General features: G+C 48.5%; 51 non-coding genes across 51 annotated transcripts; all 51 read left to right on the forward strand.

The window, feature by feature from the left end:
• The first annotated feature begins 174 nt into the window (after positions 1–174).
• Positions 175–293, forward strand: LOC119347557. The gene has a single exon (XR_005168422.1). It is a non-coding gene; the product is annotated as a 5S ribosomal RNA (ribosomal RNA).
• Positions 294–660: 367 nt separating this feature from the next.
• Positions 661–779, forward strand: LOC119347579. Its single transcript, XR_005168443.1, has one exon. It is a non-coding gene; the product is annotated as a 5S ribosomal RNA (ribosomal RNA).
• Positions 780–1,137: 358 nt separating this feature from the next.
• On the forward strand, positions 1,138–1,256 carry LOC119347530. Its single transcript, XR_005168399.1, has one exon. It is a non-coding gene; the product is annotated as a 5S ribosomal RNA (ribosomal RNA).
• Positions 1,257–1,623: 367 nt separating this feature from the next.
• On the forward strand, positions 1,624–1,742 carry LOC119347558. The gene has a single exon (XR_005168423.1). It is a non-coding gene; the product is annotated as a 5S ribosomal RNA (ribosomal RNA).
• A 367-nt stretch (positions 1,743–2,109) lies between these two features.
• On the forward strand, positions 2,110–2,228 carry LOC119347582. The gene has a single exon (XR_005168446.1). It is a non-coding gene; the product is annotated as a 5S ribosomal RNA (ribosomal RNA).
• Positions 2,229–2,595: 367 nt separating this feature from the next.
• Positions 2,596–2,714, forward strand: LOC119347559. Its single transcript, XR_005168424.1, has one exon. It is a non-coding gene; the product is annotated as a 5S ribosomal RNA (ribosomal RNA).
• A 367-nt stretch (positions 2,715–3,081) lies between these two features.
• Positions 3,082–3,200, forward strand: LOC119347560. The gene has a single exon (XR_005168425.1). It is a non-coding gene; the product is annotated as a 5S ribosomal RNA (ribosomal RNA).
• A 367-nt stretch (positions 3,201–3,567) lies between these two features.
• On the forward strand, positions 3,568–3,686 carry LOC119347490. The gene has a single exon (XR_005168359.1). It is a non-coding gene; the product is annotated as a 5S ribosomal RNA (ribosomal RNA).
• Positions 3,687–4,053: 367 nt separating this feature from the next.
• Positions 4,054–4,172, forward strand: LOC119347505. The gene has a single exon (XR_005168375.1). It is a non-coding gene; the product is annotated as a 5S ribosomal RNA (ribosomal RNA).
• Positions 4,173–4,539: 367 nt separating this feature from the next.
• LOC119347500 lies at positions 4,540–4,658 on the forward strand. Its single transcript, XR_005168369.1, has one exon. It is a non-coding gene; the product is annotated as a 5S ribosomal RNA (ribosomal RNA).
• A 367-nt stretch (positions 4,659–5,025) lies between these two features.
• Positions 5,026–5,144, forward strand: LOC119347480. The gene has a single exon (XR_005168349.1). It is a non-coding gene; the product is annotated as a 5S ribosomal RNA (ribosomal RNA).
• A 367-nt stretch (positions 5,145–5,511) lies between these two features.
• Positions 5,512–5,630, forward strand: LOC119347511. Its single transcript, XR_005168380.1, has one exon. It is a non-coding gene; the product is annotated as a 5S ribosomal RNA (ribosomal RNA).
• A 367-nt stretch (positions 5,631–5,997) lies between these two features.
• Positions 5,998–6,116, forward strand: LOC119347506. Its single transcript, XR_005168376.1, has one exon. It is a non-coding gene; the product is annotated as a 5S ribosomal RNA (ribosomal RNA).
• A 367-nt stretch (positions 6,117–6,483) lies between these two features.
• LOC119347481 lies at positions 6,484–6,602 on the forward strand. Its single transcript, XR_005168350.1, has one exon. It is a non-coding gene; the product is annotated as a 5S ribosomal RNA (ribosomal RNA).
• Positions 6,603–6,969: 367 nt separating this feature from the next.
• Positions 6,970–7,088, forward strand: LOC119347512. Its single transcript, XR_005168381.1, has one exon. It is a non-coding gene; the product is annotated as a 5S ribosomal RNA (ribosomal RNA).
• Positions 7,089–7,455: 367 nt separating this feature from the next.
• On the forward strand, positions 7,456–7,574 carry LOC119347590. Its single transcript, XR_005168454.1, has one exon. It is a non-coding gene; the product is annotated as a 5S ribosomal RNA (ribosomal RNA).
• A 368-nt stretch (positions 7,575–7,942) lies between these two features.
• LOC119347482 lies at positions 7,943–8,061 on the forward strand. Its single transcript, XR_005168351.1, has one exon. It is a non-coding gene; the product is annotated as a 5S ribosomal RNA (ribosomal RNA).
• Positions 8,062–8,428: 367 nt separating this feature from the next.
• On the forward strand, positions 8,429–8,547 carry LOC119347528. Its single transcript, XR_005168397.1, has one exon. It is a non-coding gene; the product is annotated as a 5S ribosomal RNA (ribosomal RNA).
• A 367-nt stretch (positions 8,548–8,914) lies between these two features.
• LOC119347508 lies at positions 8,915–9,033 on the forward strand. Its single transcript, XR_005168377.1, has one exon. It is a non-coding gene; the product is annotated as a 5S ribosomal RNA (ribosomal RNA).
• A 367-nt stretch (positions 9,034–9,400) lies between these two features.
• LOC119347591 lies at positions 9,401–9,519 on the forward strand. The gene has a single exon (XR_005168455.1). It is a non-coding gene; the product is annotated as a 5S ribosomal RNA (ribosomal RNA).
• Positions 9,520–9,886: 367 nt separating this feature from the next.
• On the forward strand, positions 9,887–10,005 carry LOC119347515. The gene has a single exon (XR_005168384.1). It is a non-coding gene; the product is annotated as a 5S ribosomal RNA (ribosomal RNA).
• Positions 10,006–10,372: 367 nt separating this feature from the next.
• LOC119347542 lies at positions 10,373–10,491 on the forward strand. Its single transcript, XR_005168410.1, has one exon. It is a non-coding gene; the product is annotated as a 5S ribosomal RNA (ribosomal RNA).
• Positions 10,492–10,858: 367 nt separating this feature from the next.
• On the forward strand, positions 10,859–10,977 carry LOC119347523. The gene has a single exon (XR_005168392.1). It is a non-coding gene; the product is annotated as a 5S ribosomal RNA (ribosomal RNA).
• A 353-nt stretch (positions 10,978–11,330) lies between these two features.
• LOC119347471 lies at positions 11,331–11,449 on the forward strand. The gene has a single exon (XR_005168340.1). It is a non-coding gene; the product is annotated as a 5S ribosomal RNA (ribosomal RNA).
• Positions 11,450–11,816: 367 nt separating this feature from the next.
• LOC119347513 lies at positions 11,817–11,935 on the forward strand. The gene has a single exon (XR_005168382.1). It is a non-coding gene; the product is annotated as a 5S ribosomal RNA (ribosomal RNA).
• A 367-nt stretch (positions 11,936–12,302) lies between these two features.
• Positions 12,303–12,421, forward strand: LOC119347580. The gene has a single exon (XR_005168444.1). It is a non-coding gene; the product is annotated as a 5S ribosomal RNA (ribosomal RNA).
• Positions 12,422–12,788: 367 nt separating this feature from the next.
• Positions 12,789–12,907, forward strand: LOC119347587. The gene has a single exon (XR_005168451.1). It is a non-coding gene; the product is annotated as a 5S ribosomal RNA (ribosomal RNA).
• Positions 12,908–13,274: 367 nt separating this feature from the next.
• On the forward strand, positions 13,275–13,393 carry LOC119347537. Its single transcript, XR_005168405.1, has one exon. It is a non-coding gene; the product is annotated as a 5S ribosomal RNA (ribosomal RNA).
• Positions 13,394–13,760: 367 nt separating this feature from the next.
• Positions 13,761–13,879, forward strand: LOC119347494. Its single transcript, XR_005168363.1, has one exon. It is a non-coding gene; the product is annotated as a 5S ribosomal RNA (ribosomal RNA).
• Positions 13,880–14,237: 358 nt separating this feature from the next.
• LOC119347495 lies at positions 14,238–14,356 on the forward strand. The gene has a single exon (XR_005168364.1). It is a non-coding gene; the product is annotated as a 5S ribosomal RNA (ribosomal RNA).
• A 367-nt stretch (positions 14,357–14,723) lies between these two features.
• Positions 14,724–14,842, forward strand: LOC119347561. The gene has a single exon (XR_005168426.1). It is a non-coding gene; the product is annotated as a 5S ribosomal RNA (ribosomal RNA).
• A 367-nt stretch (positions 14,843–15,209) lies between these two features.
• LOC119347496 lies at positions 15,210–15,328 on the forward strand. Its single transcript, XR_005168365.1, has one exon. It is a non-coding gene; the product is annotated as a 5S ribosomal RNA (ribosomal RNA).
• Positions 15,329–15,695: 367 nt separating this feature from the next.
• Positions 15,696–15,814, forward strand: LOC119347483. Its single transcript, XR_005168352.1, has one exon. It is a non-coding gene; the product is annotated as a 5S ribosomal RNA (ribosomal RNA).
• A 367-nt stretch (positions 15,815–16,181) lies between these two features.
• LOC119347540 lies at positions 16,182–16,300 on the forward strand. Its single transcript, XR_005168408.1, has one exon. It is a non-coding gene; the product is annotated as a 5S ribosomal RNA (ribosomal RNA).
• A 367-nt stretch (positions 16,301–16,667) lies between these two features.
• Positions 16,668–16,786, forward strand: LOC119347524. The gene has a single exon (XR_005168393.1). It is a non-coding gene; the product is annotated as a 5S ribosomal RNA (ribosomal RNA).
• A 367-nt stretch (positions 16,787–17,153) lies between these two features.
• On the forward strand, positions 17,154–17,272 carry LOC119347563. Its single transcript, XR_005168428.1, has one exon. It is a non-coding gene; the product is annotated as a 5S ribosomal RNA (ribosomal RNA).
• A 367-nt stretch (positions 17,273–17,639) lies between these two features.
• LOC119347564 lies at positions 17,640–17,758 on the forward strand. The gene has a single exon (XR_005168429.1). It is a non-coding gene; the product is annotated as a 5S ribosomal RNA (ribosomal RNA).
• A 367-nt stretch (positions 17,759–18,125) lies between these two features.
• On the forward strand, positions 18,126–18,244 carry LOC119347566. Its single transcript, XR_005168430.1, has one exon. It is a non-coding gene; the product is annotated as a 5S ribosomal RNA (ribosomal RNA).
• A 367-nt stretch (positions 18,245–18,611) lies between these two features.
• Positions 18,612–18,730, forward strand: LOC119347501. Its single transcript, XR_005168371.1, has one exon. It is a non-coding gene; the product is annotated as a 5S ribosomal RNA (ribosomal RNA).
• Positions 18,731–19,097: 367 nt separating this feature from the next.
• Positions 19,098–19,216, forward strand: LOC119347567. The gene has a single exon (XR_005168431.1). It is a non-coding gene; the product is annotated as a 5S ribosomal RNA (ribosomal RNA).
• A 367-nt stretch (positions 19,217–19,583) lies between these two features.
• On the forward strand, positions 19,584–19,702 carry LOC119347534. The gene has a single exon (XR_005168402.1). It is a non-coding gene; the product is annotated as a 5S ribosomal RNA (ribosomal RNA).
• A 367-nt stretch (positions 19,703–20,069) lies between these two features.
• Positions 20,070–20,188, forward strand: LOC119347538. Its single transcript, XR_005168406.1, has one exon. It is a non-coding gene; the product is annotated as a 5S ribosomal RNA (ribosomal RNA).
• Positions 20,189–20,554: 366 nt separating this feature from the next.
• On the forward strand, positions 20,555–20,673 carry LOC119347568. The gene has a single exon (XR_005168432.1). It is a non-coding gene; the product is annotated as a 5S ribosomal RNA (ribosomal RNA).
• A 367-nt stretch (positions 20,674–21,040) lies between these two features.
• Positions 21,041–21,159, forward strand: LOC119347535. The gene has a single exon (XR_005168403.1). It is a non-coding gene; the product is annotated as a 5S ribosomal RNA (ribosomal RNA).
• A 367-nt stretch (positions 21,160–21,526) lies between these two features.
• On the forward strand, positions 21,527–21,645 carry LOC119347578. The gene has a single exon (XR_005168442.1). It is a non-coding gene; the product is annotated as a 5S ribosomal RNA (ribosomal RNA).
• A 367-nt stretch (positions 21,646–22,012) lies between these two features.
• LOC119347498 lies at positions 22,013–22,131 on the forward strand. The gene has a single exon (XR_005168367.1). It is a non-coding gene; the product is annotated as a 5S ribosomal RNA (ribosomal RNA).
• Positions 22,132–22,498: 367 nt separating this feature from the next.
• LOC119347520 lies at positions 22,499–22,617 on the forward strand. Its single transcript, XR_005168389.1, has one exon. It is a non-coding gene; the product is annotated as a 5S ribosomal RNA (ribosomal RNA).
• A 367-nt stretch (positions 22,618–22,984) lies between these two features.
• LOC119347497 lies at positions 22,985–23,103 on the forward strand. Its single transcript, XR_005168366.1, has one exon. It is a non-coding gene; the product is annotated as a 5S ribosomal RNA (ribosomal RNA).
• A 367-nt stretch (positions 23,104–23,470) lies between these two features.
• LOC119347536 lies at positions 23,471–23,589 on the forward strand. Its single transcript, XR_005168404.1, has one exon. It is a non-coding gene; the product is annotated as a 5S ribosomal RNA (ribosomal RNA).
• A 367-nt stretch (positions 23,590–23,956) lies between these two features.
• On the forward strand, positions 23,957–24,075 carry LOC119347525. The gene has a single exon (XR_005168394.1). It is a non-coding gene; the product is annotated as a 5S ribosomal RNA (ribosomal RNA).
• A 367-nt stretch (positions 24,076–24,442) lies between these two features.
• On the forward strand, positions 24,443–24,561 carry LOC119347474. Its single transcript, XR_005168343.1, has one exon. It is a non-coding gene; the product is annotated as a 5S ribosomal RNA (ribosomal RNA).
• Positions 24,562–27,416: the final 2,855 nt, after the last annotated feature.

A 27,416-nucleotide genomic window follows, 5' to 3' on the forward strand; every position in this document is an offset into this window, starting at 1 on the left:
GAGGGAGGGGTGGAAACCGTGGAAAACTCGTCTCCGTGATTGAGCGGGAGAGTAAGTAGTATAGGACACTATCCATTGTTAGGGAACGGTTGTAATGGTAGTGAGAATGTAGAATCGTCTTTGGAGCGGACCTGGGAGTGGCAAGCATAAGGGACGAAGACGGGGAAACATGTCGGATGCGATCATACCAGCACTAAAGCACCGGATCCCATCAGAACTCCGAAGTTAAGCGTGCTTGGGCGAGAGTAGTACTAGGATGGGTGACCTCCTGGGAAGTCCTCGTGTTGCATTCCTTTTATAATTATTTTTTGCGCCTTGTGACAAACATATCGCACGTGCGCGATATATATTAATCCCGTTATATTATTTTTTACGTTTGCGATATGTTTAAGCTCGATGCTCATTGCTCGCGCGTCTTGGGGCGGCTTTGTGGCGCGAAGAGCGCTTTCTGAAAGGGGTGGAAAAAACTCGTGTTGCTGCGGTATGGAGGGAGGGGTGGAAACCGTGGAAAACTCGTCTCCGTGATTGAGCGGGAGAGTAAGTAGTATAGGACATTATCCATTGTTAGGGAACGGTTGTAATGGTAGTGAGAATGTAGAATCGTCTTTGGAGCGGACCTGGGAGTGGCAAGCATAAGGGACGAAGACGGGGAAACATGTTGAATGCGATCATACCAGCACTAAAGCACCGGATCCCATTAGAACTCCGAAGTTAAGCGTGCTTGGGCGAGAGTAGTACTAGGATGGGTGACCTCCTGGGAAGTCCTCGTGTTGCATTCCTTTTATAATTATTTTTTGCGCCTTGTGACAAACATATCGCACGTGCGCGATATATATTAATCCCGTTATATTATTTTTGACGTTTGCGATATGTTTAAGCTCGATGCTCATTGCTCGCGCGTCTTGGGGCGGCTTTGTGGCGCGAAGAGCGCTTTCTGAAAGGGGTGGAAAAAACTCGTGTTGCTGCGGTATGGAGGGAGGGGTGGAAAACTCGTCTCCGTGATTGAGCGGGAGAGTAAGTAGTATAGGACATTATCCATTGTTAGGGAACGGTTGTAATGGTAGTGAGAATGTAGAATCGTCTTTGGAGCGGACCTGGGAGTGGCAAGCATAAGGGACGAAGACGGGGAAACATGTCGGATGCGATCATACCAGCACTAAAGCACCGGATCCCATCAGAACTCCGAAGTTAAGCGTGCTTGGGCGAGAGTAGTACTAGGATGGGTGACCTCCTGGGAAGTCCTCATGTTACATTCCTTTTATAATTATTTTTTGCGCCTTGTGACAAACATATCGCACGTGCGCGATATATATTAATCCCGTTATATTATTTTTGACGTTTGCGATATGTTTAAGCTCGATGCTCATTTCTCGCGCGTCTTGGGGCGGCTTTGTGGCGCGAAGAGCTCTTTCTGAAAGGGGTGGAAAAAACTCGTGTTGCTGCGGTATGGAGGGAGGGGTGGAAACCGTGGAAAACTCGTCTCCGTGATTGAGCGGGAGAGTAAGTAGTATAGGACATTATCCATTGTTAGGGAACGGTTGTAATGGTAGTGAGAATGTAGAATCGTCTTTGGAGCGGACCTGGGAGTGGCAAGCATAAGGAACGAAGACGGGGAAACATGTCGGATGCGATCATACCAGCACTAAAGCACCGGATCCCATCAGAACTCCGAAGTTAAGCGTGCTTGGGCGAGAGTAGTACTAGGATGGGTGACCTCCTGGGAAGTCCTCGTGTTGCATTCCTTTTATAATTCTTTTTTGCGCCTTGTGACAAACATATCGCACGTGCGCGATATATATTAATCCCGTTATATTATTTTTGACGTTTGCGATATGTTTAAGCTCGATGCTCATTGCTCGCTTGTCTTGGGGCGGCTTTGTGGCGCGAAGAGCGCTTTCTGAAAGGGGTGGAAAAAACTCGTGTTGCTGCGGTATGGAGGGAGGGGTGGAAACCGTGGAAAACTCGTCTCCGTGATTGAGCGGGAGAGTAAGTAGTATAGGACATTATCCATTGTTAGGGAACGGTTGTAATGGTAGTGAGAATGTAGAATCGTCTTTGGAGCGGACCTGGGAGTGGCAAGCATAAGGGACAAAGACGGAGAAACATGTCGGATGTGATCATACCAGCACTAAAGCACCGGATCCCATCAGAACTCCGAAGTTAAGCGTGCTTGGGCGAGAGTAGTACTAGGATGGGTGACCTCCTGGGAAGTCCTCGTGTTGCATTCCTTTTATAATTATTTTTTGCGCCTTGTGACAAACATATCGCATGTGCGCGATATATATTAGTCCCGTTATATTATTTTTGACGTTTGCGATATGTTTAAGCTCGATGCTCATTGCTCGCGCGTCTTGGGGCGGCTTTGTGGCGCGAAGAGCGCTTTCTGAAAGGGATGGAAAAAACTCGTGTTGCTGCGGTATGGAGGGAGGGGTGGAAACCGTGGAAAACTCGTCTCCGTGATTGAGCGGGAGAGTAAGTAGTATAGGACATTATCCATTGTTAGGGAGCGGTTGTAATGATAGTGAGAATGTAGAATCGTCTTTGGAGCGGACCTGGGAGTGGCAAGCATAAGGGACGAAGACGGAGAAACATGTCGGATGCGATCATACCAGCACTAAAGCACCGGATCCCATCAGAACTCCGAAGTTAAGCGTGCTTGGGCGAGAGTAGTACTAGGATGGGTGACCTCCTGGGAAGTCCTCGTGTTGCATTCCTTTTATAATTATTTTTTGCGCCTTGTGACAAACATATCGCACGTGCGCGATATATATTAATCCCGTTATATTATTTTTGACGTTTGCGATATGTTTAAGCACGCTGCTCATTGCTCGCGCGTCTTGGGGCGGCTTTGTGGCGCGAAGAGCGCTTTCTGAAAGGGGTGGAAAAAACTCGTGTTGCTGCGGTATGGAGGGAGGGGTGGAAACCGTGGAAAACTCGTCTCCGTGATTGAGCGGGAGAGTAAGTAGTATAGGACATTATCCATTATTAGGGAACGGTTGTAATGGTAGTGAGAATGTAGAATCGTCTTTGGAGCGGACCTGGGAGTGGCAAGCATAAGGGACGAAGACGGGGAAACATGTCGGATGCGATCATACCAGCACTAAAGCACCGGATCCCATCAGAACTCCGAAGTTAAGCGTGCTTGGGCGAGAGTAGTACTAGGATGGGTGACCTCCTGGGAAGTCCTCGTGTTGCATTCCTTTTATAATTATTTTTTGCGCCTTGTGACAAACATATCGCACGTGCGCGATATATATTAATCCCGTTATATTATTTTTGACGTTTGCAATATGTTTAAGCTCGATGCTCATTGCTCGCGCGTCTTGGGGCGGCTTTGTGGCGTGAAGAGCGCTTTCTGAAAGGGGTGGAAAAAACTCGTGTTGCTGCGGTATGGAGGGAGGGGTGGAAACCATGGAAAACTCGTCTCCGTGATTGAGCGGGAGAGTAAGTAGTATAGGACATTATCCATTGTTAGGGAACGGTTGTAATGGTAGTGAGAATGTAGAATCGTGTTTGGAGCAGACCTGGGAGTGGCAAGCATAAGGGACGAAGACGGGGAAACATGTTGGATGCGATCATACCAGCACTAAAGCACCGGATCCCATCAGAACTCCGAAGTTAAGCGTGCTTGGGTGAGAGTAGTACTAGGATGGGTGACCTCCTGGGAAGTCCTCGTGTTGCATTCCTTTTATAATTATTTTTTGCGCCTTGTGACAAACATATCGCACGTGCGCGATATATATTAATCCCGTTATATTATTTTTGACGTTTGCGATATGTTTAAGCTCGATGCTCATTGCTCGCGCGTCTTGGGGCGGCTTTGTGGCGCGAAGAGCGCTTTCTGAAAGGGGTGGAAAAAACTCGTGTTGCTGCGGTATGGAGGGAGGGGTGGAAACCGTGGAAAACTCGTCTCCGTGATTGAGCGGGAGAGTAAGTAGTATAGGACATTATCCATTGTTAGGGAACGGTTGTAATGGTAGTGAGAATGTAGAATCGTCTTTGGAGCGGACATGGGAGTGGCAAGCATAAGGGACGAAGACGGGGAAACATGTCGGATGCGATCATACCAGCACTAAAGCACCGGATCCCATCAAAACTCCGAAGTTAAGCGTGCTTGGGCGAGAGTAGTACTAGGATGGGTGACCTCCTGGGAAGTCCTCGTGTTGCATTCCTTTTATAATTATTTTTTGCGCCTTGTGACAAACATATCGTACGTGCGCGATATATATTAATCCCGTTATATTATTTTTGACGTTTGCGATATGTTTAAGCTCGATGCTCATTGCTCGCGCGTCTTGGGGCGGCTTTGTGGCGCGAAGAGCGCTTTCTGAAAGGGGTGGAAAAAACTCGTGTTGCTGCGGTATGGAGGGAGGGGTGGAAACCGTGGAAAACTCATCTCCGTGATTGAGCGGGAGAGTAAGTAGTATAGGACATTATCCATTGTTAGGGAACGGTTGTAATGGTAGTGAGAATGTAGAATCGTCTTTGGAGCGGACCTGGGAGTGGCAAGCATAAGGGACGAAGACGGGGAAACATGTCGGATGCGATCATACCAGCACTAAAGCACCGGATCCCATCAGAACTCCGGAGTTAAGCGTGCTTGGGCGAGAGTAGTACTAGGATGGGTGACCTCCTGGGAAGTCCTTGTGTTGCATTCCTTTTATAATTATTTTTTGCGCCTTGTGACAAACATATCGCACGTGCGCGATATATATTAATCCCGTTATATTATTTTTGACGTTTGCGATATGTTTAAGCTCGATGCTCATTGCTCGCGCGTCTTGGGGCGGCTTTGTGGCGCGAAGAGCGCTTTCTGAAAGGGGTGAAAAAAACTCGTGTTGCTGCGGTATGGAGGGAGGGGTGGAAACCGTGGAAAACTCGTCTCCGTGATTGAGCGGGAGAGTAAGTAGTATAGGACATTATCCATTGTTAGGGAACGGTTGTAATGGTAGTGAGAATGTAGAATCGTCTTTGGAGCGGACCTGGGAGTGGCAAGCATAAGGGACGAAGACGGGGAAACATGTCGGATGCGATCATACCAGCACTAAAGCACCGGATCCCATCAGAACTCCGGAGTTAAGCGTGCTTGGGCGAGAGTAGTACTAGGATGGGTGACCTCCTGGGAAGTCCTCGTGTTGCATTCCTTTTACAATTATTTTTTGCGCCTTGTGACAAACATATCGCACGTGCGCGATATATATTAATCCCGTTATATTATTTTTGACGTTTGCGATATGTTTAAGCTCGATGCTCATTGCTCGCGCGTCTTGGGGCGGCTTTGTGGCGCGAAGAGCGCTTTCTGAAAGGGGTGGAAAAAACTCGTGTTGCTGCGGTATGGAGGGAGGGGTGGAAACCGTGAAAAACTCGTCTCCATGATTGAGCGGGAGAGTAAGTAGTATAGGACATTATCCATTGTTAGGGAACAGTTGTAATGGTAGTGAGAATGTAGAATCGTCTTTGGAGAGGACCTGGGAGTGGCAAGCATAAGGGACGAAGACGGGGAAACATGTCGGATGCGATCATACCAGCACTAAAGCACCGGATCCCATCAGAACTCTGGAGTTAAGCGTGCTTGGGCGAGAGTAGTACTAGGATGGGTGACCTCCTGGGAAGTCCTCGTGTTGCATTCCTTTTATAATTATTTTTTGCGCCTTGTGACAAACATATCGCACGTGCGCGATATATATTAATCCCGTTATATTATTTTTGACGTTTGCGATATGTTTAAGCTCGATGATCATTGCTCGCGCGTCTTGGGGCGGCTTTGTGGCGCGAAGAGCGCTTTCTAAAAGGGGTGGAAAAAACTCGTGTTGCTACGGTATGGAGGGAGGGGTGGAAACCGTGGAAAACTCGTCTCCGTGATTGAGCGGGAGAGTAAGTAGTATAGGACATTATCCATTGTTAGGGAACGGTTGTAATGGTAGTGAGAATGTAGAATCGTCTTTGGAGCGGACATGGGAGTGGCAAGCATAAGGGACGAAGACGGGGAAACATGTCGGATGCGATCATACCAGCACTAAAGCACCGGATCCCATCAAAACTCCGAAGTTAAGCGTGCTTGGGCGAGAGTAGTACTAGGATGGGTGACCTCCTGGGAAGTCCTCGTGTTGCATTCCTTTTATAATTATTTTTTGCGCCTTGTGACAAACATATCGTACGTGCACGATATATATTAATCCCGTTATATTATTTTTGACGTTTGCGATATGTTTAAGCTCGATGCTCATTGCTCGCGCGTCTTGGGGCGGCTTTGTGGCGCGAAGAGCGCTTTCTGAAAGGGGTGGAAAAAACTCGTGTTGCTGCGGTATGGAGGGAGGGGTGGAAACCGTGGAAAACTCATCTCCGTGATTGAGCGGGAGAGTAAGTAGTATAGGACATTATCCATTGTTAGGGAACGGTTGTAATGGTAGTGAGAATGTAGAATCGTCTTTGGAGCGGACCTGGGAGTGGCAAGCATAAGGGACGAAGACGGGGAAACATGTCGGATGCGATCATACCAGCACTAAAGCACCGGATCCCATCAGAACTCCGGAGTTAAGCGTGCTTGGGCGAGAGTAGTACTAGGATGGGTGACCTCCTGGGAAGTCCTCGTGTTGCATTCCTTTTATAATTATTTTTTGCGCCTTGTGACAAACATATCGCACGTGCGCGATATATATTAATCCCGTTATATTATTTTTGACGTTTGCGATATGTTTAAGCTCGATGCTCATTGCTCGCGCGTCTTGGGGCGGCTTTGTGGCACGAAGAGCGCTTTCTGAAAGGGGTGGAAAAAACTCGTGTTGCTGCGGTATGGAGGGAGGGGTGGAAACCGTGGAAAACTCGTCTCCGTGATTGAGCGGGAGAGTAAGTAGTATAGGACATTATCCATTGTTAGGGAACAGTTGTAATGGTAGTGAGAATGTAGAATCGTCTTTGGAGAGGACCTGGGAGTGGCAAGCATAAGGGACGAAGACGGGGAAACATGTCGGATGCGATCATACCAGCACTAAAGCACCGGATCCCATCAGAACTCTGGAGTTAAGCGTGCTTGGGCGAGAGTAGTACTAGGATGGGTGACCTCCTGGGAAGTCCTCGTGTTGCATTCCTTTTATAATTATTTTTTGCGCCTTGTGACAAACATATCGCACGTGCGCGATATATATTAATCCCGTTATATTATTTTTGACGTTTGCGATATGTTTAAGCTCGATGATCATTGCTCGCGCGTCTTGGGGCGGCTTTGTGGCGCGAAGAGCGCTTTCTAAAAGGGGTGGAAAAAACTCGTGTTGCTACGGTATGGAGGGAGGGGTGGAAACCGTGGAAAACTCGTCTCCGTGATTGAGCGGGAGAGTAAGTAGTATAGGACATTATCCATTGTTAGGGAACGGTTGTAATGGTAGTGAGAATGTAGAATCGTCTTTGGAGCGGACCTGGGAGTGGCGAGCATAAGGGACGAAGACGGGGAAACATGTCGGATGCGATGATACCAGCACTAAAGCACCGGATCCCATCAGAACTCCGAAGTTAAGCGTGCTTGGGCGAGAGTAGTACTAGGATGGGTGACCTCCTGGGAAGTCCTCGTGTTGCATTCCTTTTATAATTATTTTTTGCGCCTTGTGACAAACATATCGCACGTGCGCGATATATATTAATCCCGTTATATTATTTTTGACGTTTGCGATATGTTTAAGGTCGATGCTCATTGCTCGCGCGTCTTGGGGCGGCTTTGTGGCGCGAAGAGCGCTTTCTGAAAGGGGTGGAAAAAACTCGTGTTGCTGCGGTATGGAGGGAGGGGTGGAAACCGTGGAAAACTCGTCTCCGTGATTGAGCGGGAGAGTAAGTAGTATAGGACATTATCCATTGTTAGGGAACGGTTGTAATGGTAGTGAGAATGTAGAATCGTTTTTGGAGCGGACCTGGGAGTGGCAAGCATAAGGGACGAAGACGGGGGAAACATGTCGGATGCGATCATACCAGCACTAAAGCACCGGATCCCATCAGAACTCCGGAGTTAAGCGTGCTTGGGCGAGAGTAGTACTAGGATGGGTGACCTCCTGGGAAGTCCTCGTGTTGCATTCCTTTTATAATTATTTTTTGCGCCTTGTGACAAACATATCGCACGTGCGCGATATATATTAATCCCGTTATATTATTTTTGACGTTTGCGATATGTTTAAGCTCGATTCTCATTGCTCGCGCGTCTTGGGGCGGCTTTGTGGCGCGAAGAGCGCTTTCTGAAAGGGGTGGAAAAAACTCGTGTTGCTGCGGTATGGAGGGAGGGGTGGAAACCGTGGAAAACTCGTCTCCATGATTGAGCGGGAGAGTAAGTAGTATAGGACATTATCCATTGTTGGGGAACGGTTGTAATGGTAGTGAGAATGTAGAATCGTCTTTGGAGCGGACCTGGGAGTGGCAAGCATAAGGGACGAAGACGGGGAAACATGTCGGATGCGATCATACCAGCACTAAAGCACCGGATCCCATCAGAACTCCGGAGTTAAGCGTGCTTGGGCGATAGTAGTACTAGGATGGGTGACCTCCTGGGAAGTCCTCGTGTTGCATTCCTTTTATAATTATTTTTTGCGCCTTGTGACAAACATATCGCACGTGCGCGATATATATTAATCCCGTTATATTATTTTTGACGTTTGCGATATGTTTAAGCTCGATGCTCATTGCTCGCGCGTCTTTGGGCGGCTTTGTGGCGCGAAGAGCGCTTTCTGAAAGGGGTGGAAAAAACTCGTGTTGCCGCGGTATGGAGGGAGGGGTGGAAACCGTGGAAAACTCGTCTCCGTGATTGAGCGGGAGAGTAAGTAGTATAGGACATTATCCATTGTTAGGGAACGGTTGTAATGGTAGTGAGAATGTAGAATCGTCTTTGGAGCGGACCTGGGAGTGGCAAGCATAAGGGACGAAGACGGGGAAACATGTCGGATGCGATCATACCAGCACTAAAGCACCGGATCCCATCAAAACTCCGAAGTTAAGCGTGCTTGGGCGAGAGTAGTACTAGGATGGGTGACCTCCTGGGAAGTCCTCGTGTTGCATTCCTTTTATAATTATTTTTTGCGCCTTGTGACAAACATATCGCACGTGCGCGATATATATTAATCCCGTTATATAATTTTTGACGTTTGCGATATGTTTAAGCTCGATGCTCATTGCTCGCGCATCTTGGGGCGGCTTTGTGGCGCGAAGAGCGCTTTCTGAAAGGGGTGGAAAAAACTCGTGTTGCTGCGGTATGGAGGGAGGGGTGGAAACCGTGGAAAACTCGTCTCCGTGATTGAGCGGGAGAGTAAGTAGTATAGGACATTATCCATTGTTAGGGAACGGTTGTAATGGTAGTGAGAATCTAGAATCGTCTTTGGAGCGGACCTGGGAGTGGCAAGCATAAGGGACGAAGACGGGAAAACATGTCGGATGCGATGATACCAGCACTAAAGCACCGGATCCCATCAGAACTCCGAAGTTAAGCGTGCTTGGGCGAGAGTAGTACTAGGATGGGTGACCTCCTGGGAAGTCCTCGTGTTGCATTCCTTTTATAATTATTTTTTGCGCCTTGTGACAAACATATCGCACGTGCGCGATATATATTAATCCCGTTATATTATTTTTGACGTTTGCGATATGTTTAAGCTCGATGCTCATTGCTCGCGCGTCTTGGGGCGGCTTTGTGGCACGAAGAGCGCTTTCTGAAAGGGGTGGAAAAAACTCGTGTTGCTGCGGTATGGAGGGAGGGGTGGAAACCGTGGAAAACTCGTCTCCGTGATTGAGCGGGAGAGTAAGTAGTATAGGACATTATCCATTGTTAGGGAACGGTTGTAATGGTAGTGAGAATGTAGAATCGTCTTTGGAGCGGACCTGGGAGTGGCAAGCATAAGGGACGAAGACGGGGAAACATGTCGGATGCGATCATACCAGCACTAAAGCACCGGATCCCATCAGAACTCCGGAGTTAATCGTGCTTGGGCGAGAGTAGTACTAGGATGGGTGACCTCCTGGGAAGTCCTCGTGTTGCATTCCTTTTATAATTATTTTTTGCGCCTTGTGACAAACATATCGCACGTGCGCGATATATATTAATCCCGTTATATTATTTTTGACGTTTGCGATATGTTTAAGCTCGATTCTCATTGCTCGCGCGTCTTGGGGCGGCTTTGTGGCGCGAAGAGCGCTTTCTGAAAGGGGTGGAAAAAACTCGTGTTGCTGCGGTATGGAGGGAGGGGTGGAAACCGTGGAAAACTCGTCTCCGTGATTGAGCGGGAGAGTAAGTAGTATAGGACATTATCCATTGTTAGGGAACGGTTGTAATGGTAGTGAGAATGTAGAATCGTCTTTGGAGCGGACCTGGGAGTGGCAAGCATAAGGGACGAAGACAGGGAAACATGTCGGATGCGATCATACCAGCACTAAAGTACCGGATCCCATCAGAACTCCGGAGTTAAGCGTGCTTGGGCGATAGTAGTACTAGGATGGGTGACCTCCTGGGAAGTCCTCGTGTTACATTCCTTTTATAATTATTTTTTGCGGCTTGTGACAAACATATCGCACGTGCGCGATATATATTAATCCCGTTATATTATTTTTGACGTTTGCGATATGTTTAAGCTCGATGCTCATTGCTCGCGCGTCTTTGGGCGGCTTTGTGGCGCGAAGAGCGCTTTCTGAAAGGGGTGGAAAAAACTCGTGTTGCTGCGGTATGGAGGGAGGGGTGGAAACCGTGGAAAACTCGTCTCCGTGACTGAGCGGGAGAGTAAGTAGTATAGGACATTATCCATTGTTAGGGAACGGTTGTAATGGTAGTGAGAATGTAGAATCGTCTTTGGAGCGGACCTGGGAGTGGCAAGCATAAGGGACGAAGACGGGGAAACATGTCGGATGCGATCATACCAGCACTAAAGCACCGGATCCCATCAGAACTCCAAAGTTAAGCGTGCTTGGGCGAAAGTAGTACTAGGATGGGTGACCTCCTGGGAAGTCCTCGTGTTGCATTCCTTTCATAATTATTTTTAACATATCGCACGTGCGCGATATATATTAATCTCGTTATATTATTTTTGACGTTTGCGATATGTTTAAGCTCGATGCTCATTGCTCGCGCGTCTTGGGGCGGCTTTGTGGCGCGAAGAGCGCTTTCTGAAAGGGGTGGAAAAAACTCGTGTTGCTGCGGTATGGAGGGAGGGGTGGAAACCGTGGAAAACTCGTCTCCGTGATTGAGCGGGAGAGTAAGTAGTATAGGACATTATCCATTGTTAGGGAACGGTTGTAATGGTAGTGAGAATCTAGAATCGTCTTTGGAGCGGACCTGGGAGTGGCAAGCATAAGGGACGAAGACGGGAAAACATGTCGGATGCGATGATACCAGCACTAAAGCACCGGATCCCATCAGAACTCCGAAGTTAAGCGTGCTTGGGCGAGAGTAGTACTAGGATGGGTGACCTCCTGGGAAGTCCTCGTGTTGCATTCCTTTTATAATTATTTTTTGCGCCTTGTGACAAACATATCGCACGTGCGCGATATATATTAATCCCGTTATATTATTTTTGACGTTTGCGATATGTTTAAGCTCGATGCTCATTGCTCGCGCGTCTTGGGGCGGCTTTGTGGCACGAAGAGCGCTTTCTGAAAGGGGTGGAAAAAACTCGTGTTGCTGCGGTATGGAGGGAGGGGTGGAAACCGTGGAAAACTCGTCTCCGTGATTGTGCGGGAGAGTAAGTAGTATAGGACATTATCCATTGTTAGGGAACGGTTGTAATGGTAGTGAGAATGTAGAATCGTCTTTGGAGCGGACCTGGGAGTGGCAAGCATAAGGGACGAAGACGGGGAAACATGTCGGATGCGATCATACCAGCACTAAAGCACCGGATCCCATCAGAACTCTGGAGTTAAGCGTGCTTGGGCGAGAGTAGTACTAGGATGGGTGACCTCCTGGGAAGTCCTCGTGTTGCATTCCTTTTATAATTATTTTTTGCGCCTTGTGACAAACATATCGCACGTGCGCGATATATATTAATCCCGTTATATTATTTTTGACGTTTGCGATATGTTTAAGCTCGATTCTCATTGCTCGCGCGTCTTGGGGCGGCTTTGTGGCGCGAAGAGCGCTTTCTGAAAGGGGTGGAAAAAACTCGTGTTGCTGCGGTATGGAGGGAGGGGTGGAAACCGTGGAAAACTCGTCTCCGTGATTGAGCGGGAGAGTAAGTAGTATAGGACATTATCCATTGTTAGGGAACGGTTGTAATGGTAGTGAGAATGTAGAATCGTCTTTGGAGCGGACCTGGGAGTGGCAAGCATAAGGGACGAAGACGGGGAAACATGTTGGATGCGATCATACCAGCACTAAAGCACCGGATCCCATCAGAACTCCGAAGTTAAGCGTGCTTGGGCGAGAGTAGTACTAGGATGGGTGACCTCCTGAGAAGTCCTCGTGTTGCATTCCTTTTATAATTATTTTTTGCGCCTTGTGACAAACATATCGCACGTGCGCGATATATATTAATCCCGTTATATTATTTTTGACGTTTGCGATATGTTTAAGCTCGATGCTCATTGCTCGCGCGTCTTGGGGCGGCTTTGTGGCGCGAAGAGCGCTTTCTGAAAGGGGTGGAAAAAACTCGTGTTGCTGCGGTATGGAGGGAGGGGTGGAAACCGTGGAAAACTCGTCTCCGTGATTGAGCGGGAGAGTAAGTAGTATAGGACATTATCCATTGTTAGGGAACGGTTGTAATGGTAGTGAGAATGTAGAATCGTCTTTGGAGCGGACCTGGGAGTGGCAAGCATAAGGGACGAAGACGGGGAAACATGTCGGATGCGATCATACCAGCACTAAAGCACCGGATCCCATCAGAACTCCGAAGTTAAGCGTGCTTGGGCGAGAGTAGTACTAGGATGGGTGACCTCCTGGGAAGTCCTCGTGTTGCATTTCTTTTATAATTATTTTTTGCGCCTTGTGACAAACATATCGCACGTGCGCGATATATATTAATCCCGTTATATTATTTTTGACGTTTGCGATATGTTTAAGCTCGATGCTCATTGCTCGCGCGTCTTGGGGCGGCTTTGTGGCGTGAAGAGCGCTTTCTGAAAGGGGTGGAAAAAACTCGTGTTGCTGCGGTATGGAGGGAGGGGTGGAAACCGTGGAAAACTCGTCTCCGTGATTGAGCGGGAGAGTAAGTAGTATAGGACATTATCCATTGTTAGGGAACGGTTGTAATGGTAGTGAGAATGTAGAATCGTCTTTGGAGCGGACCTGGGAGTGGCAAGCATAAGGGACGAAGACGGGGAAACATGTCGGATGCGATCATACCAGCACTAAAGCACCGGATCCCATCAGAACTTCGAAGTTAAGCGTGCTTGGGCGAGAGTAGTACTAGGATGGGTGACATCCTGGGAAGTCCTCGTGTTGCATTCCTTTTATAATTATTTTTTGCGCCTTGTGACAAACATATCGCACGTGCGCGATATATATTAATCCCGTTATATTATTTTTGACGTTTGCGATATGTTTAAGCTCGATGCTCATTGCTCGCGCGTCTTGGGGCGGCTTTGTGGCGCGAAGAGCGCTTTCTGAAAGGGGTGGAAAAAACTCGTGTTGCTGCGGTATGGAGGGAGGGGTGGAAACCGTGGAAAACTCGTCTCCGTGATTGAGCGGGAGAGTAAGTAGTATAGGACATTATCCATTGTTAGGGAACGGTTGTAATGGTAGTGAGAATGTAGAATCGTCTTTGGAGCGGACCTGGGAGTGGCAAGCATAAGGGACGAAGACGGGGAAACATGTCGGATGCGATCATACCAGCACTAAAGCACCGGATCCCATCAGAACTCCGAAGTTAAGCGAGCTTGGGCGAGAGTAGTACTAGGATGGGTGACCTCCTGGGAAGTCCTCGTGTTGCATTCCTTTTATAATTATTTTTTGCGCCTTGTGACAAACATATCGCACGTGCGCGATATATATTAATCCCGTTATATTATTTTTGACGTTTGCGATATGTTTAAGCTCGATGCTCATTGCTCGCGCGTCTTGGGGCGGCTTTGTGGCGCGAAGAGCGCTTTCTGAAAGGGGTGGAATAAACTCGTGTTGCTGCGGTGTGGAGGGAGGGGTGGAAAACTCGTCTCCGTGATTGAGCGGGAGAGTAAGTAGTATAGGACATTATCCATTGTTAGGGAACGGTTGTAATGGTAGTGAGAATGTAGAATCGTCTTTGGAGCGGACCTGGGAGTGGCAAGCATAAGGGACGAAGACGGGGAAACATGTCGGATGCGATCATACCAGCACTAAAGCACCGGATCCCATCAGAACTCCGAAGTTAAGCGAGCTTGGGCGAGAGTAGTACTAGGATGGGTGACCTCCTGGGAAGTCCTCGTGTTGCATTCCTTTTATAATTATTTTTTGCGCCTTGTGACAAACATATCGCACGTGCGCGATATATATTAATCCCGTTATATTATTTTTGACGTTTGCGATATGTTTAAGCTCGACGCTCATTGCTCGCGCGTCTTGGGGCGGCTTTGTGGCGCGAAGAGCGCTTTCTGAAAGGGGTGGAATAAACTCGTGTTGCTGCGGTGTGGAGGGAGGGGTGGAAACCGTGGAAAACTCGTCTCCGTGATTGAGCGGGAGAGTAAGTAGTATAGGACATTATCCATTGTTAGGGAACGGTTGTAATGGTAGTGAGAATGTAGAATCGTCTTTGGAGCGGACCTGGGAGTGGCAAGCATAAGGGACGAAGACGGGGAAACATGTCGGATGCGATCATACCAGCACTAAAGCACCGGATCCCATCAGAACTCCGAAGTTAAGCGTGCTTGGGCGAGAGTAGTACTAGGATGGGTGACCTCCTGGGAAGTCCTCGTGTTGCATTCCTTTTATAATTATTTTTTGCGCCTTGTGACAAACATATCGCACGTGCGTGATATATATTAATCCCGTTATATTATTTTTGACGTTTGCGATATGTTTAAGCTCGATGCTCATTGCTCGCGCGTCTTGGGGCGGCTTTGTGGCGCGAAGAGCGCTTTCTGAAAGGGGTGGAAAAAACTCGTGTTGCTGCGGTATGGAGGGAGGGGTGGAAACCGTGGAAAACTCGTCTCCGTGATTGAGCGGGAGAGTAAGTAGTATAGGACATTATCCATTGTTAGGGAACGGTTGTAATGGTAGTGAGAATGTAGAATCGTCTTTGGAGCGGACCTGGGAGTGGCAAGCATAAGGGACGAAGACGGGGAAACATGTCGGATGCGATCATACCAGCACTAAAGCACCGGATCCCATCAGAACTTCGAAGTTAAGCGTGCTTGGGCGAGAGTAGTACTAGGATGGGTGACCTCATGGGAAGTCCTCGTGTTGCATTCCTTTTATAATTATTTTTTGCGCCTTGTGACAAACATATCGCACGTGCGCGATATATATTAATCCCGTTATATTATTTTTGACGTTTGCGATATGTTTAAGCTCGATGCTCATTGCTCGCGCGTCTTGGGGAGGCTTTGTGGCGCGAAGAGCGCTTTCTGAAAGGGGTGGAAAAAACTCGTGTTGCTGCGGTATGGAGGGAGGGGTGGAAACCGTGGAAAACTCGTCTCCGTGATTGAGCGGGAGAGTAGGTAGTATAGGACATTATCCATTGTTAGGGAACGGTTGTAATGGTAGTGAGAATGTAGAATCGTCTTTGGAGCGGACCTGGGAGTGGCAAGCATAAGGGACAAAGACGGGGAAACATGTCGGATGCGATCATACCAGCACTAAAGCACCGGATCCCTTCAGAACTCCGAAGTTAAGCGTGCTTGGGCGAGAGTAGTACTAGGATGGGTGACCTCCTGGGAAGTCCTCGTGTTGCATTCCTTTTATAATTATTTTTTGCGCCTTGTGACAAACATATCGCACGTGCGCGATATATATTAATCCCGTTATATTATTTTTGACGTTTGCGATATGTTTAAGCTCGATGCTCATTGCTCGCGCGTCTTGGGGCGGCTTTGTGGCGTGAAGAGCGCTTTCTGAAAGGGGTGGAAAAAACTCGTGTTGCTGCGGTATGGAGGGAGGGGTGGAAACCGTGGAAAACTCGTCTCCGTGATTGAGCGGGAGACTAAGTAGTATAGGACATTATCCATTGTTAGGGAACGGTTGTAATGGTAGTGAGAATGTAGAATCGTCTTTGGAGCGGACCTGGGAGTGGCAAGCATAAGGGACGAAGACGGGGAAACATGTCGGATGCGATCATACCAGCACTAAAGCATTGGATCCCATCAGAACTCCGAAGTTAAGCGTGCTTGGGCGAGAGTAGTACTAGGATGGGTGACCTCCTGGGAAGTCCTCATGTTGCCTTCCTTTTATAATTATTTTTTGCGCCTTGTGACAAACATATCGCACGTGCGCGATATATATTAATCCCGTTATATTATTTTTGACGTTTGCGATATGTTTAAGCTCGATGCTCATTGCTCGCGCGTCTTGGGGCGGCTTTGTGGCGCGAAGAGCGCTTTCTGAAAGGGGTGGAAAAAACTCGTGTTGCTGCGGTATGGAGGGAGGGGTGGAAACCGTGGAAAACTCGTCTCCGTGATTGAGCGGGAGAGTAAGTAGTATAGGACATTATCCATTGTTAGGGAACGGTTGTAATGGTAGTGAGAATGTAGAATCGTCTTTGGAGCGGACCTGGGAGTGGCAAGCATAAGGGACGAAGACGGGGAAACATGTCGGATGCGATCATACCAGCACTAAAGCACCGGATCCCATCAGAACTCCGAAGTTAAGCGTGCTTGGGTGAGAGTAGTACAAGGATGGGTGACCTCCTGGGAAGTCCTCGTGTTGCATTCCTTTTATAATTATTTTTTGCGCCTTGTGACAAACATATCGCACGTGCGCGATATATATTAATCCCGTTATATTATTTTTGACGTTTGCGATATGTTTAAGCTCGATGCTCATTGCTCGCGCGTCTTGGGGCGGCTTTGTGGCGCGAAGAGCGCTTTCTGAAAGGGGTGGAAAAAACTCGTGTTGCTGCGGTATGGAGGGAGGGGTGGAAACCGTGGAAAACTCGTCTCCGTGATTGAGCGGAAGAGTAAGTAGTATAGGACATTATCCATTGTTAGGAAACGGTTGTAATGGTAGTGAGAATCTAGAATCGTCTTTGGTGCGGACCTGGGAGTGGCAAGCATAAGGGACGAAGACGGGGAAACATGTCGGATGCGATCATACCAGCACTAAAGCACCGGATCCCATCAGAACTCCGAAGTTAAGCGTGCTTGGGCGAGAGTAGTACTAGGATGGGTGACCTCCTGGGAAGTCCTCGTGTTGCATTCCTTTTATAATTATTTTTTGCGCCTTGTGACAAACATATCGCACGTGCGCGATATATATTAATCCCGTTATATTATTTTTAACGTTTGCGATATGTTTAAGCTCGATGCTCATTGCTCGCGCGTCTTGGGGCGGCTTTGTGGCGCGAAGAGCGCTTTCTGAAAGGGGTGGAAAAAACTCGTGTTGCTGCGGTATGGAGGGAGGGGTGGAAACCGTGGAAAACTCGTCTCCGTGATTGAGCGGGAGAGTAAGTAGTATAGGACATTATCCATTGTTAGGGAACGGTTGTAATGGTAGTGAGAATGTAGAATCGTCTTTGGAGCGGACCTGGGAGTGGCAAGCATAAGGGACGAAGACGGGGAAACATGTCGGATGCGATCATACCAGCACTAAAGCACCGGATCCCATCAGAACTCCGAAGTTAAGCGTGCTTGGGCGAGAGTAGTACTAGGATGGGTGACCTCCTGGGAAGTCCTCGTGTTGCATTCCTTTTATAATTATTTTTTGCGCCTTGTGTCAAACATATCGCACGTGCGCGATATATATTAATCCCGTTATATTATTTTTGACGTTTGCGATATGTTTAAGCTCGATGCTCATTGCTCGCGCGTCTTGGGGCGGCTTTGTGGCGCGAAGAGCGCTTTCTGAAAGGGGTGGAAAAAACTCGTGTTGCTGCGGTATGGAGGGAGGGGTGGAAACCGTGGAAAACTTGTCTCCGTGATTGAGCGGGAGAGTAAGTAGTATAGGACATTATCCATTGTTAGGGAACGGTTGTAATGGTAGTGAGAATGTAGAATCGTCTTTGGAGCGGACCTGGGAGTGGCAAGCATAAGGGACGAAGACGGGGAAACATGTCGGATGCGATCATACCAGCACTAAAGCACCGGATCCCATCAGAACTCCGAAGTTAAGCGTGCTTGGGCGAGAGTAGTACTAGGATGGGTGACCTCCTGGGAAGTCCTCGTGTTGCATTCCTTTTATAATTACTTTTTGCGCCTTGTGACAAACATATCGCACGTGCGCGATATATATTAATCCCGTTATATTATTTTTGACGTTTGCGATATGTTTAAGCTCGATGCTCATTGCTCGCGCGTCTTGGGGCGGCTTTGTGGCGCGAAGAGCGCTTTCTGAAAGGGGTGGAAAAAACTCGTGTTGCTGCGGTATGGAGGGAGGGGTGGAAACCGTGGAAAACTCGTCTCCGTGATTGAGCGGGAGAGTAAGTAGTATAGGACATTATCCATTGTTAGGGAACGGTTGTAATGGTAGTGAGAATGTAGAATCGTCTTTGGAGCGGACCTGGGAGTGGCAAGCATAAGGGACGAAGACGGGGAAACATGTCGGATGCGATCATACCAGCACTAAAGCACCGGATCCCATCAGAACTCCGAAGTTAAGTGTGCTTGGGCGAGGGTAGTACTAGGATGGGTGACCTCCTGGGAAGTCCTCGTGTTGCATTGCTTTTATAATTATTTTTTGCGCCTTGTGACAAACATGTCGCACGTGCGCGATATATATTAATCCCGTTATATTATTTTTGACGTTAGCGATATGTTTAAGCTCGATGCTCATTGCTCGCGCGTCTTGGGGCGGCTTTGTGGCGCGAAGAGCGCTTTCTGAAAGGGGTGGAAAAAACTCGTGTTGCTGCGGTATGGAGGGAGGGGTGGAAACCGTGGAAAACTCGTCTCCGTGATTGAGCGGGAGAGTAAGTAGTATAGGACATTATCCATTGTTAGGGAACGGTTGTAATGGTAGTGAGAATGTAGAATCGTCTTTGGAGCGGACCTGGGAGTGGCAAGCATAAGGGACGAAGACGGGGAAACATGTCGGATGCGATCATACCAGCACTAAAGCACCGGATCCCATCAGAACTCCGAAGTTAAGCGTGCTTGGGCGAGAGTAGTACTAGGATGGGTGACCTCCTGGGAAGTCCTCGTGTTGCATTCCTTTTATAATTATCTTTTGCGCCTTGTGACAAGCATATCGCACGTGCGCGATATATATTAATCCCGTTATATTATTTTTGACGTTTGCGATATGTTTAAGCTCGATGCTCATTGCTCGCGCGTCTTGGGGCGGCTTTGTGGCGCGAAGAGCGCTTTCTGAAAGGGGTGGAAAAAACTCGTGTTGCTGCGGTATGGAGGGAGGGGTGGAAACCGTGGAAAACTCGTCTCCGTGATTGAGCGGGAGAGTAAGTAGTATAGGACATTATCCATTGTTAGGGAACGGTTGTAATGGTAGTGAAAATGTAGAATCGTCTTTGGAGCGGACCTGGGAGTGGCAAGCATAAGGGACGAAGACGGGGAAACATGTCGGATGCGATCATACCAGCACTAAAGCACCGGATCCCATCAGAACTCCGAAGTTAAGCGTTCTTGGGCGAGAGTAGTACTAGGATGAGTGACCTCCTGGGAAGTCCTCGTGTTGCATTCCTTTTATAATTATTTTTTGCGCCTTGTGACAAACATATCGCACGTGCGCGATATATATTAATCCCGTTATATTATTTTTGACGTTTGCGATATGTTTAAGCTCGATGCTCATTGCTCGCGCGTCTTGGGGCGGCTTTGTGGCGCGAAGAGCGCTTTCTGAAAGGGGTGGAAAAAACTCGTGTTGCTGCGGTATGGAGGGAGGGGTGGAAACCGTGGAAAACTCGTCTCCGTGATTGAGCGGGAGAGTAAGTAGTATAGGACATTATCCATTGTTAGGGAACGGTTGTAATGGTAGTGAGAATGTAGAATCGTCTTTGGAGCGGACCTGGGAGTGGCAAGCATAAGGGACGAAGACGGGGAAACATGTCGGATGCGATCATACCAGCACTAAAGCACCGGAGCGCATCAGATCTCCGAAGTTAAGCGTGCTTGGGCGAGAGTAGTACTAGGATGGGTGACCTCCTGGGAAATCCTCGTGTTGCATTCCTTTTATAATTATTTTTTGCGCCTTGTGACAAACATATCGCACGTGCGCGATATATATTAATCCCGTTATATTATTTTTGACGTTTGCGATATGTTTAAGCTCGATGCTCATTGCTCGCGCGTCTTGGGGCGGCTTTGTGGCGCGAAGAGCGCTTTCTGAAAGGGGTGAAAAAACTCGTGTTGCTGCGGTATGGAGGGAGGGGTGGAAACCGTGGAAAACTCGTCTCCGTGATTGAGCGGGAGAGTAAGTAGTATAGGACATTATCCATTGTTAGGGAACGGTTGTAATGGTAGTGAGAATGTAGAATCGTCTTTGGAGCGGACCTGGGAGTGGCAAGCATAAGGGACGAAGACGGGGAAACATGTCGGATGCGATCATACCAGCACTAAAGCACCGGATCCCATCAGAACTCCGAAGTTAAGCGTGCTTGGGCGAGAGTAGTACTAGGATGGGTGACCTCCTGGGAAGTCCTCGTGTTGCATTCCTTTTATAATTATTTTTTGCGCCTTGTGACAAACATATCGCACGTGCGCGATATATATTAATCCCGTTATATTATTTTTGACGTTTGCGATATGTTTAAGCTCGATGCTCATTGCTCGCGTGTCTTGGGGCGGCTTTGTGGCGCGAAGAGCGCTTTCTGAAAGGGGTGGAAAAAACTCGTGTTGCTGCGGTATGGAGGGAGGGGTGGAAACCGTGGAAAACTCGTCTCCGTGATTGAGCGGGAGAGTAAGTAGTATAGGACATTATCCATTGTTAGGGAACGGTTGTAATGGTAGTGAGAATGTAGAATCGTCTTTGGAGCGGACCTGGGAGTGGCAAGCATAAGGGACGAAGACGGGGAAACATGTCGGATGCGATCATACCAGCACTAAAGCACCGGATCCCATCAGAACTCCGAAGTTAAGCGTTCTTGGGCGAGAGTAGTACTAGGATGAGTGACCTCCTGGGAAGTCCTCGTGTTGCATTCCTTTTATAATTATTTTTTGCGCCTTGTGACAAACATATCGCACGTGCGCGATATATATTAATCCCGTTATATTATTTTTGACGTTTGCGATATGTTTAAGCTCGATGCTCATTGCTCGCGCGTCTTGGGGCGGCTTTGTGGCGCGAAGAGCGCTTTCTGAAAGGGGTGGAAAAAATTCGTGTTGCTGCGGTATGGAGGGAGGGGTGGAAACCGTGGAAAACTCGTCTCCGTGATTGAGCGGGAGAGTAAGTAGTATAGGACATTATCCATTGTTAGGGAACGGTTGTAATGGTAGTGAGAATGTAGAATCGTCTTTGGAGCGGACCTGGGAGTGGCAAGCATAAGGGACGAAGACGGGGAAACATGTCGGATGCGATCATACCAGCACTGAAGCACCGGATCCCATCAGAACTCCGAAGTTAAGCGTGCTTGGGCGAGAGTAGTACTAGGATGGGTGACCTCCTGGGAAGTCCTCGTGTTGCATTCCTTTTATAATTACTTTTTGCGCCTTGTGACAAACATATCGCACGTGCGCGATATATATTAATCCCGTTATATTATTTTTGACGTTTGCGATATGTTTAAGCTCGATGCTCATTGCTCGCGCGTCTTGGGGCGGCTTTGTGGCGCGAAGAGCGCTTTCTGAAAGGGGTGGAAAAAACTCGTGTTGCTGCGGTATGGAGGGAGGGGTGGAAACCGTGGAAAACTCGTCTCCGTGATTGAGCGGGAGAGTAAGTAGTATAGGACATTATCCATTGTTAGGGAACGGTTGTAATGGTAGTGAGAATGTAGAATCGTCTTTGGAGCGGACCTGGGAGTGGCAAGCATAAGGGACGAAGACGGGGAAACATGTCGGATGCGATCATACCAGCACTAAAGCACCGGATCCCATCAGAACTCCGAAGTTAAGCGTGCTTGGGCGAGGGTAGTACTAGGATGGGTGACCGCCTGGGAAGTCCTCGTGTTGCATTCCTTTTATAATTATTTTTTGCGCCTTGTGACAAACATATCGCACGTGCGCGATATATATTAATCCCGTTATATTATTTTTGACGTTTGCGATATGTTTAAGCTCGATGCTCATTGCTCGCGCGTCTTGGGGCGGCTTTGTGGCGCGAAGAGCGCTTTCCGAAAGGGGTGGAAAAAACTCGTGTTGCTGCGGTATGGAGGGAGGGGTGGAAACCGTGGAAAACTCGTCTCCGTGATTGAGCGGGAGAGTAAGTAGTATAGGACATTATCCATTGTTAGGGAACGGTTGTAATGGTAGTGAGAATGTAGAATCGTCTTTGGAGCGGACCTGGGAGTGGCAAGCATAAGGGACGAAGACGGGGAAACATGTCGGATGCGATCATACTAGCACTAAAGAACCGGATCCCATCAGAACTCCGAAGTTAAGCGTGCTTGGGCGAGAGTAGTACTAGGATGGGTGACCTCCTGGGAAGTCCTCGTGTTGCATTCCTTTTATAATTATTTTTTGCGCCTTGTGACAAACATATCGCACGTGCGCGATATATATTAATCCCGTTATATTATTTTTTACGTTTGCGATATGTTTAAGCTCGATGCTCATTGCTCGCGCGTCTTGGGGCGGCTTTGTGGCGCGAAGAGCGCTTTCTGAAAGGGGTGGAAAAAACTCGTGTTGCTGCGGTATGGAGGGAGGGGTGGAAACCGTGGAAAACTCGTCTCCGTGATTGAGCGGGAGAGTAAGTAGTATAGGACATTATCCATTGTTAGGGAACGGTTGTAATGGTAGTGAGAATGTAGAATCGTCTTTGGAGCGGACCTGGGAGTGGCAAGCATAAGGGACGAAGACGGGGAAACATGTCGGATGCGATCATACCAGCACTAAAGCACCGGATCCCATCAGAACTTCGAAGTTAAGTGTGCTTGGGCGAGGGTAGTACTAGGATGGGTGACCTCCTGGGAAGTCCTCGTGTTGCATTCCTTTTATAATTATTTTTTGCGCCTTGTGACAAACATATCGCACGTGCGCGATATATATTAATCCCGTTATATTATTTTTGACGTTTGCGATATGTTTAAGCTCGATGCTCATTGCTCGCGCGTCTTGGGGCGGCGTTGTGGCGCGAAGAGCGCTTTCTGAAAGGGGTGGAAAAAACTCGTGTTGCTGCGGTATGAAGGGAGGGGTTGGAACCGTGGAAAACTCGTCTCCGTGATTGAGCGGGAGAGTAAGTAGTATAGGACATTATCCATTGTTAGGGAACGGTTGTAATGGTAGTGAGAATGTAGAATCGTCTTTGGAGCGGACCTGGGAGTGGCAAGCATAAGGGACGAAGACGGGGAAACATGTCGGATGCGATCATACCAGCACTAAAGCACCGGATCCCATCAGAACTCCGAAGTTAAGCGTTCTTGGGCGAGAGTAGTACTAGGATGAGTGACCTCCTGGGAAGTCCTCGTGTTGCATTCCTTTTATAATTATTTTTTGCGCCTTGTGACAAACATATCGCACGTGCGCGATATATATTAATCCCGTTATATTATTTTTGACGTTTGCGATATGTTTAAGCTCGATGCTCATTGCTCGCGCGTCTTGGGGCGGCTCTGTGGCGCGAAGAGCGCTTTCTGAAAGGGGTGGAAAAAACTCGTGTTGCTGCGGTATGGAGGGAGGGGTGGAAACCGTGGAAAACTCGTCTCCGTGATTGAGCGGGAGAGTAAGTAGTATAGGACATTATCCATTGTTAGGGAACGGTTGTAATGGTAGTGAGAATGTAGAATCGTCTTTGGAGCGGACCTGGGAGTGGTAAGCATAAGGGACGAAGACGGGGAAACATGTCGGATGTGATCATACCAGCACTAAAGCATCGGATCCCATCAGAACTCCAAAGTTAAGCGTGCTTGGGCGAGAGTAGTACTAGGATGGGTGACCTCCTGGGAAGTCCTCGTGTTGCATTCCTTTTATAATTATTTTTTGCGCCTTGTGACAAACATATCGCACGTGCGCGATATATATTAATCCCGTTATATTATTTTTGACGTTTGCGATATGTTTAAGCTCGATGCTCATTGCTCGCGCGTCTTGGGGCGGCTTTGTGGCGCGAAGAGCGCTTTCTGAAAGGGGTGGAAAAAACTCGTGTTGCTGCGGTATGGAGGGAGGGGTGGAAACCGTGGAAAACTCGTCTCCGTGATTAAGCGGGAGAGTAAGTAGTATAGGACATTATCCATTGTTAGGGAACGGTTGTAATGATAGTGAGAATGTAGAATCATCTTTGGAGCGGACCTGGGAGTGGCAAGCATAAGGGACGAAGACGGGGAAACATGTCGGATGCGATCATACTAGCACTAAAGCACCGGATCCCATCAGAACTCCGAAGTTAAGCGTGCTTGGGCGAGAGTAGTACTAGGATGGGTGACCTCCTGGGAAGTCCTCGTGTTGCATTCCTTTTATAATTATTTTTTGCGCCTTGTGACAAACATATCGCACGTGCGCGATATATATTAATCCCGTTATATTATTTTTGACGTTTGCGATATGTTTAAGCTCGATGCTCATTGCTCGCGCGTCTTGGGGCGGCTTTTTGGCGCGAAGAGCGCTTTCTGAAAGGGGTGGAAAAAACTCGTGTTGTGTCACACCCTAGCTAGTCATGCATTAGAGTGTTGCATCATGTTTACTCTTTCATCAGAAACTTGAAATGGGGATCTGTGAAACCCTCAGAATCATTTTGAAAATGACCCAAATAAAAATTTCTCCAAAAGGGTTCAAGAAAATGCTCATGTTGCTCTCTGAAAATATTGGACAGAGATAAAAATCAAACCAATATTTTTAAGAGCTCATAGGTATTTATTTTGGGCTATTGGAATTAATGCATAAATATTTGCATTGGAAATATATTAATTATATATATTAATATATGCCCAAATATTATGCCAATTATAAAGGAGCTCTGGAATAATATATCTAGCTCCTGCAAAAATTGGCATAAGTTAAATAAATGATTTAATATATTATTTAAATCAAAACAAATGTCAGAAATTAGAAAATAGAAAAATAAATAAAGGGAGAAACTTACCTGGGCTCCTCCCTGTGCGGCCCAGCCAGCTGGCCGGCCCAGCCAGCTGGCCGGCCCAGCCAGCAGGCGGCCCAGCCCGCCTCCCTCCTCTGTCGTCTTCGTCCTCGACAGAGGGAGGGGAGTGTGGCCGGCGCGCGCGCGCGCCACCGCGCCACGCCACCTCTCTCCCTGCCTGCCTGCCCTCCCCTCCTCGCTCGATGCCCCGGACGACGCCACGCCTCCCCCCTGCTCTCTCTCACTCTCCCTCGGCTCTCCCCTCCTCTCCCTCGCTCTCTCTCTCACACGGCCGAACACCACCGTCGCCGCCGTTCGCCATAGCAGCCGTCTCCGGCCACCCCTCGCTCCCCCGACTAGCTCAGCGGCTCCGCCTCGACCTCCTCTTCCTTCCCACCGCTCCACGGGTCTCCGGAAGCCCTGCATCGCCGCCATGTCGCCGTTCCCCTCCTCGGGCTCCGACCACCGTCGCCGTCGATTCGCCGTCTCCAGCGCGTCCCCGAGCCCGCTTCGACGCCCACTGCAACCGCGGTGAGCTACGCCACCGTTTCCCCCTCTTCTCCCCCACGTTCCCTCACCGTAGCCTCCTCCCCACCACGGCCGAACCTCCGCCGTCGCCGAGCTCGCCGTCGACGCAGCTCCGGTGACCATTTGGTCACCCCGGCGAGTCCAACGAGTTCGTAAGGCTCCATAGAGCATCCCTAGCGCCTCGCTTCGCTCGCCTTTGAGCTCCAACCCCGTTTCCGTGCACGACCGAACCCCGGCGGCCGCAGCCGAGCTCGCCGCCGTCGACTCCGGCCACCTCAGGCACGGCCACCACCACCGTTCAACGCGCGGGAGCAAGAGCTCTCCAACGAGCCCAAGCACGGCCTCGCCCGTGCCCTGTAGCGCGATTCCGCATCGCGCCGCCGTCTCGGGCCTCGCCGGCGTCATGTCGCCGGTGGGTTTGACCCACTTTGACCACGGCACGACCCCCCCTGAGTCCCTGACAGGTGGGCCCAGCCCTGTAGCTAATTAGAATTAGCGCTAACCACTGTTAGTTAACCCCCTGACACTGACCAGTGGGCCCCAGCGCCACTAACCCCTAATTAGGATTAAACTAACCCTGTTTAACCCTCCAGTCACTGACGTGTGGACCCCACACGTCAGCTTTGACTCCAGCCAGCCACAGTTGACCACTGACGTCATGCTGACGTCATGCTGGCGCAATATTTATATTTCTGGATTTAATTTAAATCAGGAAATTCCAGAATATTATTTAAACTTTAAAAATTCATAACTTTTATTCTGTAACTCCAAATTGGACAAATTATATATGAAAAATGATCAGAAAAATCCAATCTATCCATCTGTACTATTTTCATGCATGATCAAACAAGTTAAATTGGTGTTTTAAGCAGAACAAGGAAAAGCACTTTAAAAGGCCATATTTGAATTTGAAATTTGAATCCTTGATTCAAATTTGTTCAAACCCTTCTGGTTTTAGTTGCATTAGCCCAACACACTCATATTGCCATGTTTCATGCTTGCATCATATTGTTGCACATTGTTTGGTGATGGTTATGTATCGGTGTCCTTGCGACAGGTTCTGCCTCCGAGGAGTACCGTGATTACCCTAAGGAAGAACCGTATCAGTGCATCGAACCATCAGGCAAGCAACCAACCATTTGATCATATTGATACAATCCCATGTTCTCGCTCCTGCTCTCTTTTACTGCATTAAGACAACGCGTTTCAAACTGCTGTGTGCTACGGTAGTTGAACCCATTTCCTCTGCATGACCTGTCATTGCCACAGTAACTAGATGAAACCCACTAGCATGTGTAGGAGTTGATTGAGCCATATGTATGTGTTGTTCCTACCTTGCTATGCCTGCTATGCTTAGAGTCGTGTCAGGTCTGGTTCATCTGGGTGATGGCTAGAGTGAAATGATTATGTCGGAAATGAGAGTGGTGTGGTGAACACGATTTGGTAAAGGTATCGATGAGAGGCCATGTAGGAGTACATGGTGGGTTGTTTCATTGAAGCCGACCTTAAGCACTGAGATCTGTATGTGTGATTTAAGAATCAGCTACTACCATGCATTGGGCCCGAAACCAATGGACCCTCTCGGCTTCTTATTCACCCTAGTTCTCCGTCCAGGAGTTGCAACTAGTTTCTGGTGTTTGTAGCCTACTGGAGGCCGTGGACAGCGCTGACCGTAGGGGTGGGCTGTGATGCGGTAGGTACGTGG

The sequence above is a fragment of the Triticum dicoccoides genome, unplaced genomic scaffold, assembly GCF_002162155.2.
Source record: "Triticum dicoccoides isolate Atlit2015 ecotype Zavitan unplaced genomic scaffold, WEW_v2.0 scaffold68886, whole genome shotgun sequence".
Classification (NCBI taxonomy): domain Eukaryota; kingdom Viridiplantae; phylum Streptophyta; class Magnoliopsida; order Poales; family Poaceae; genus Triticum; species Triticum dicoccoides.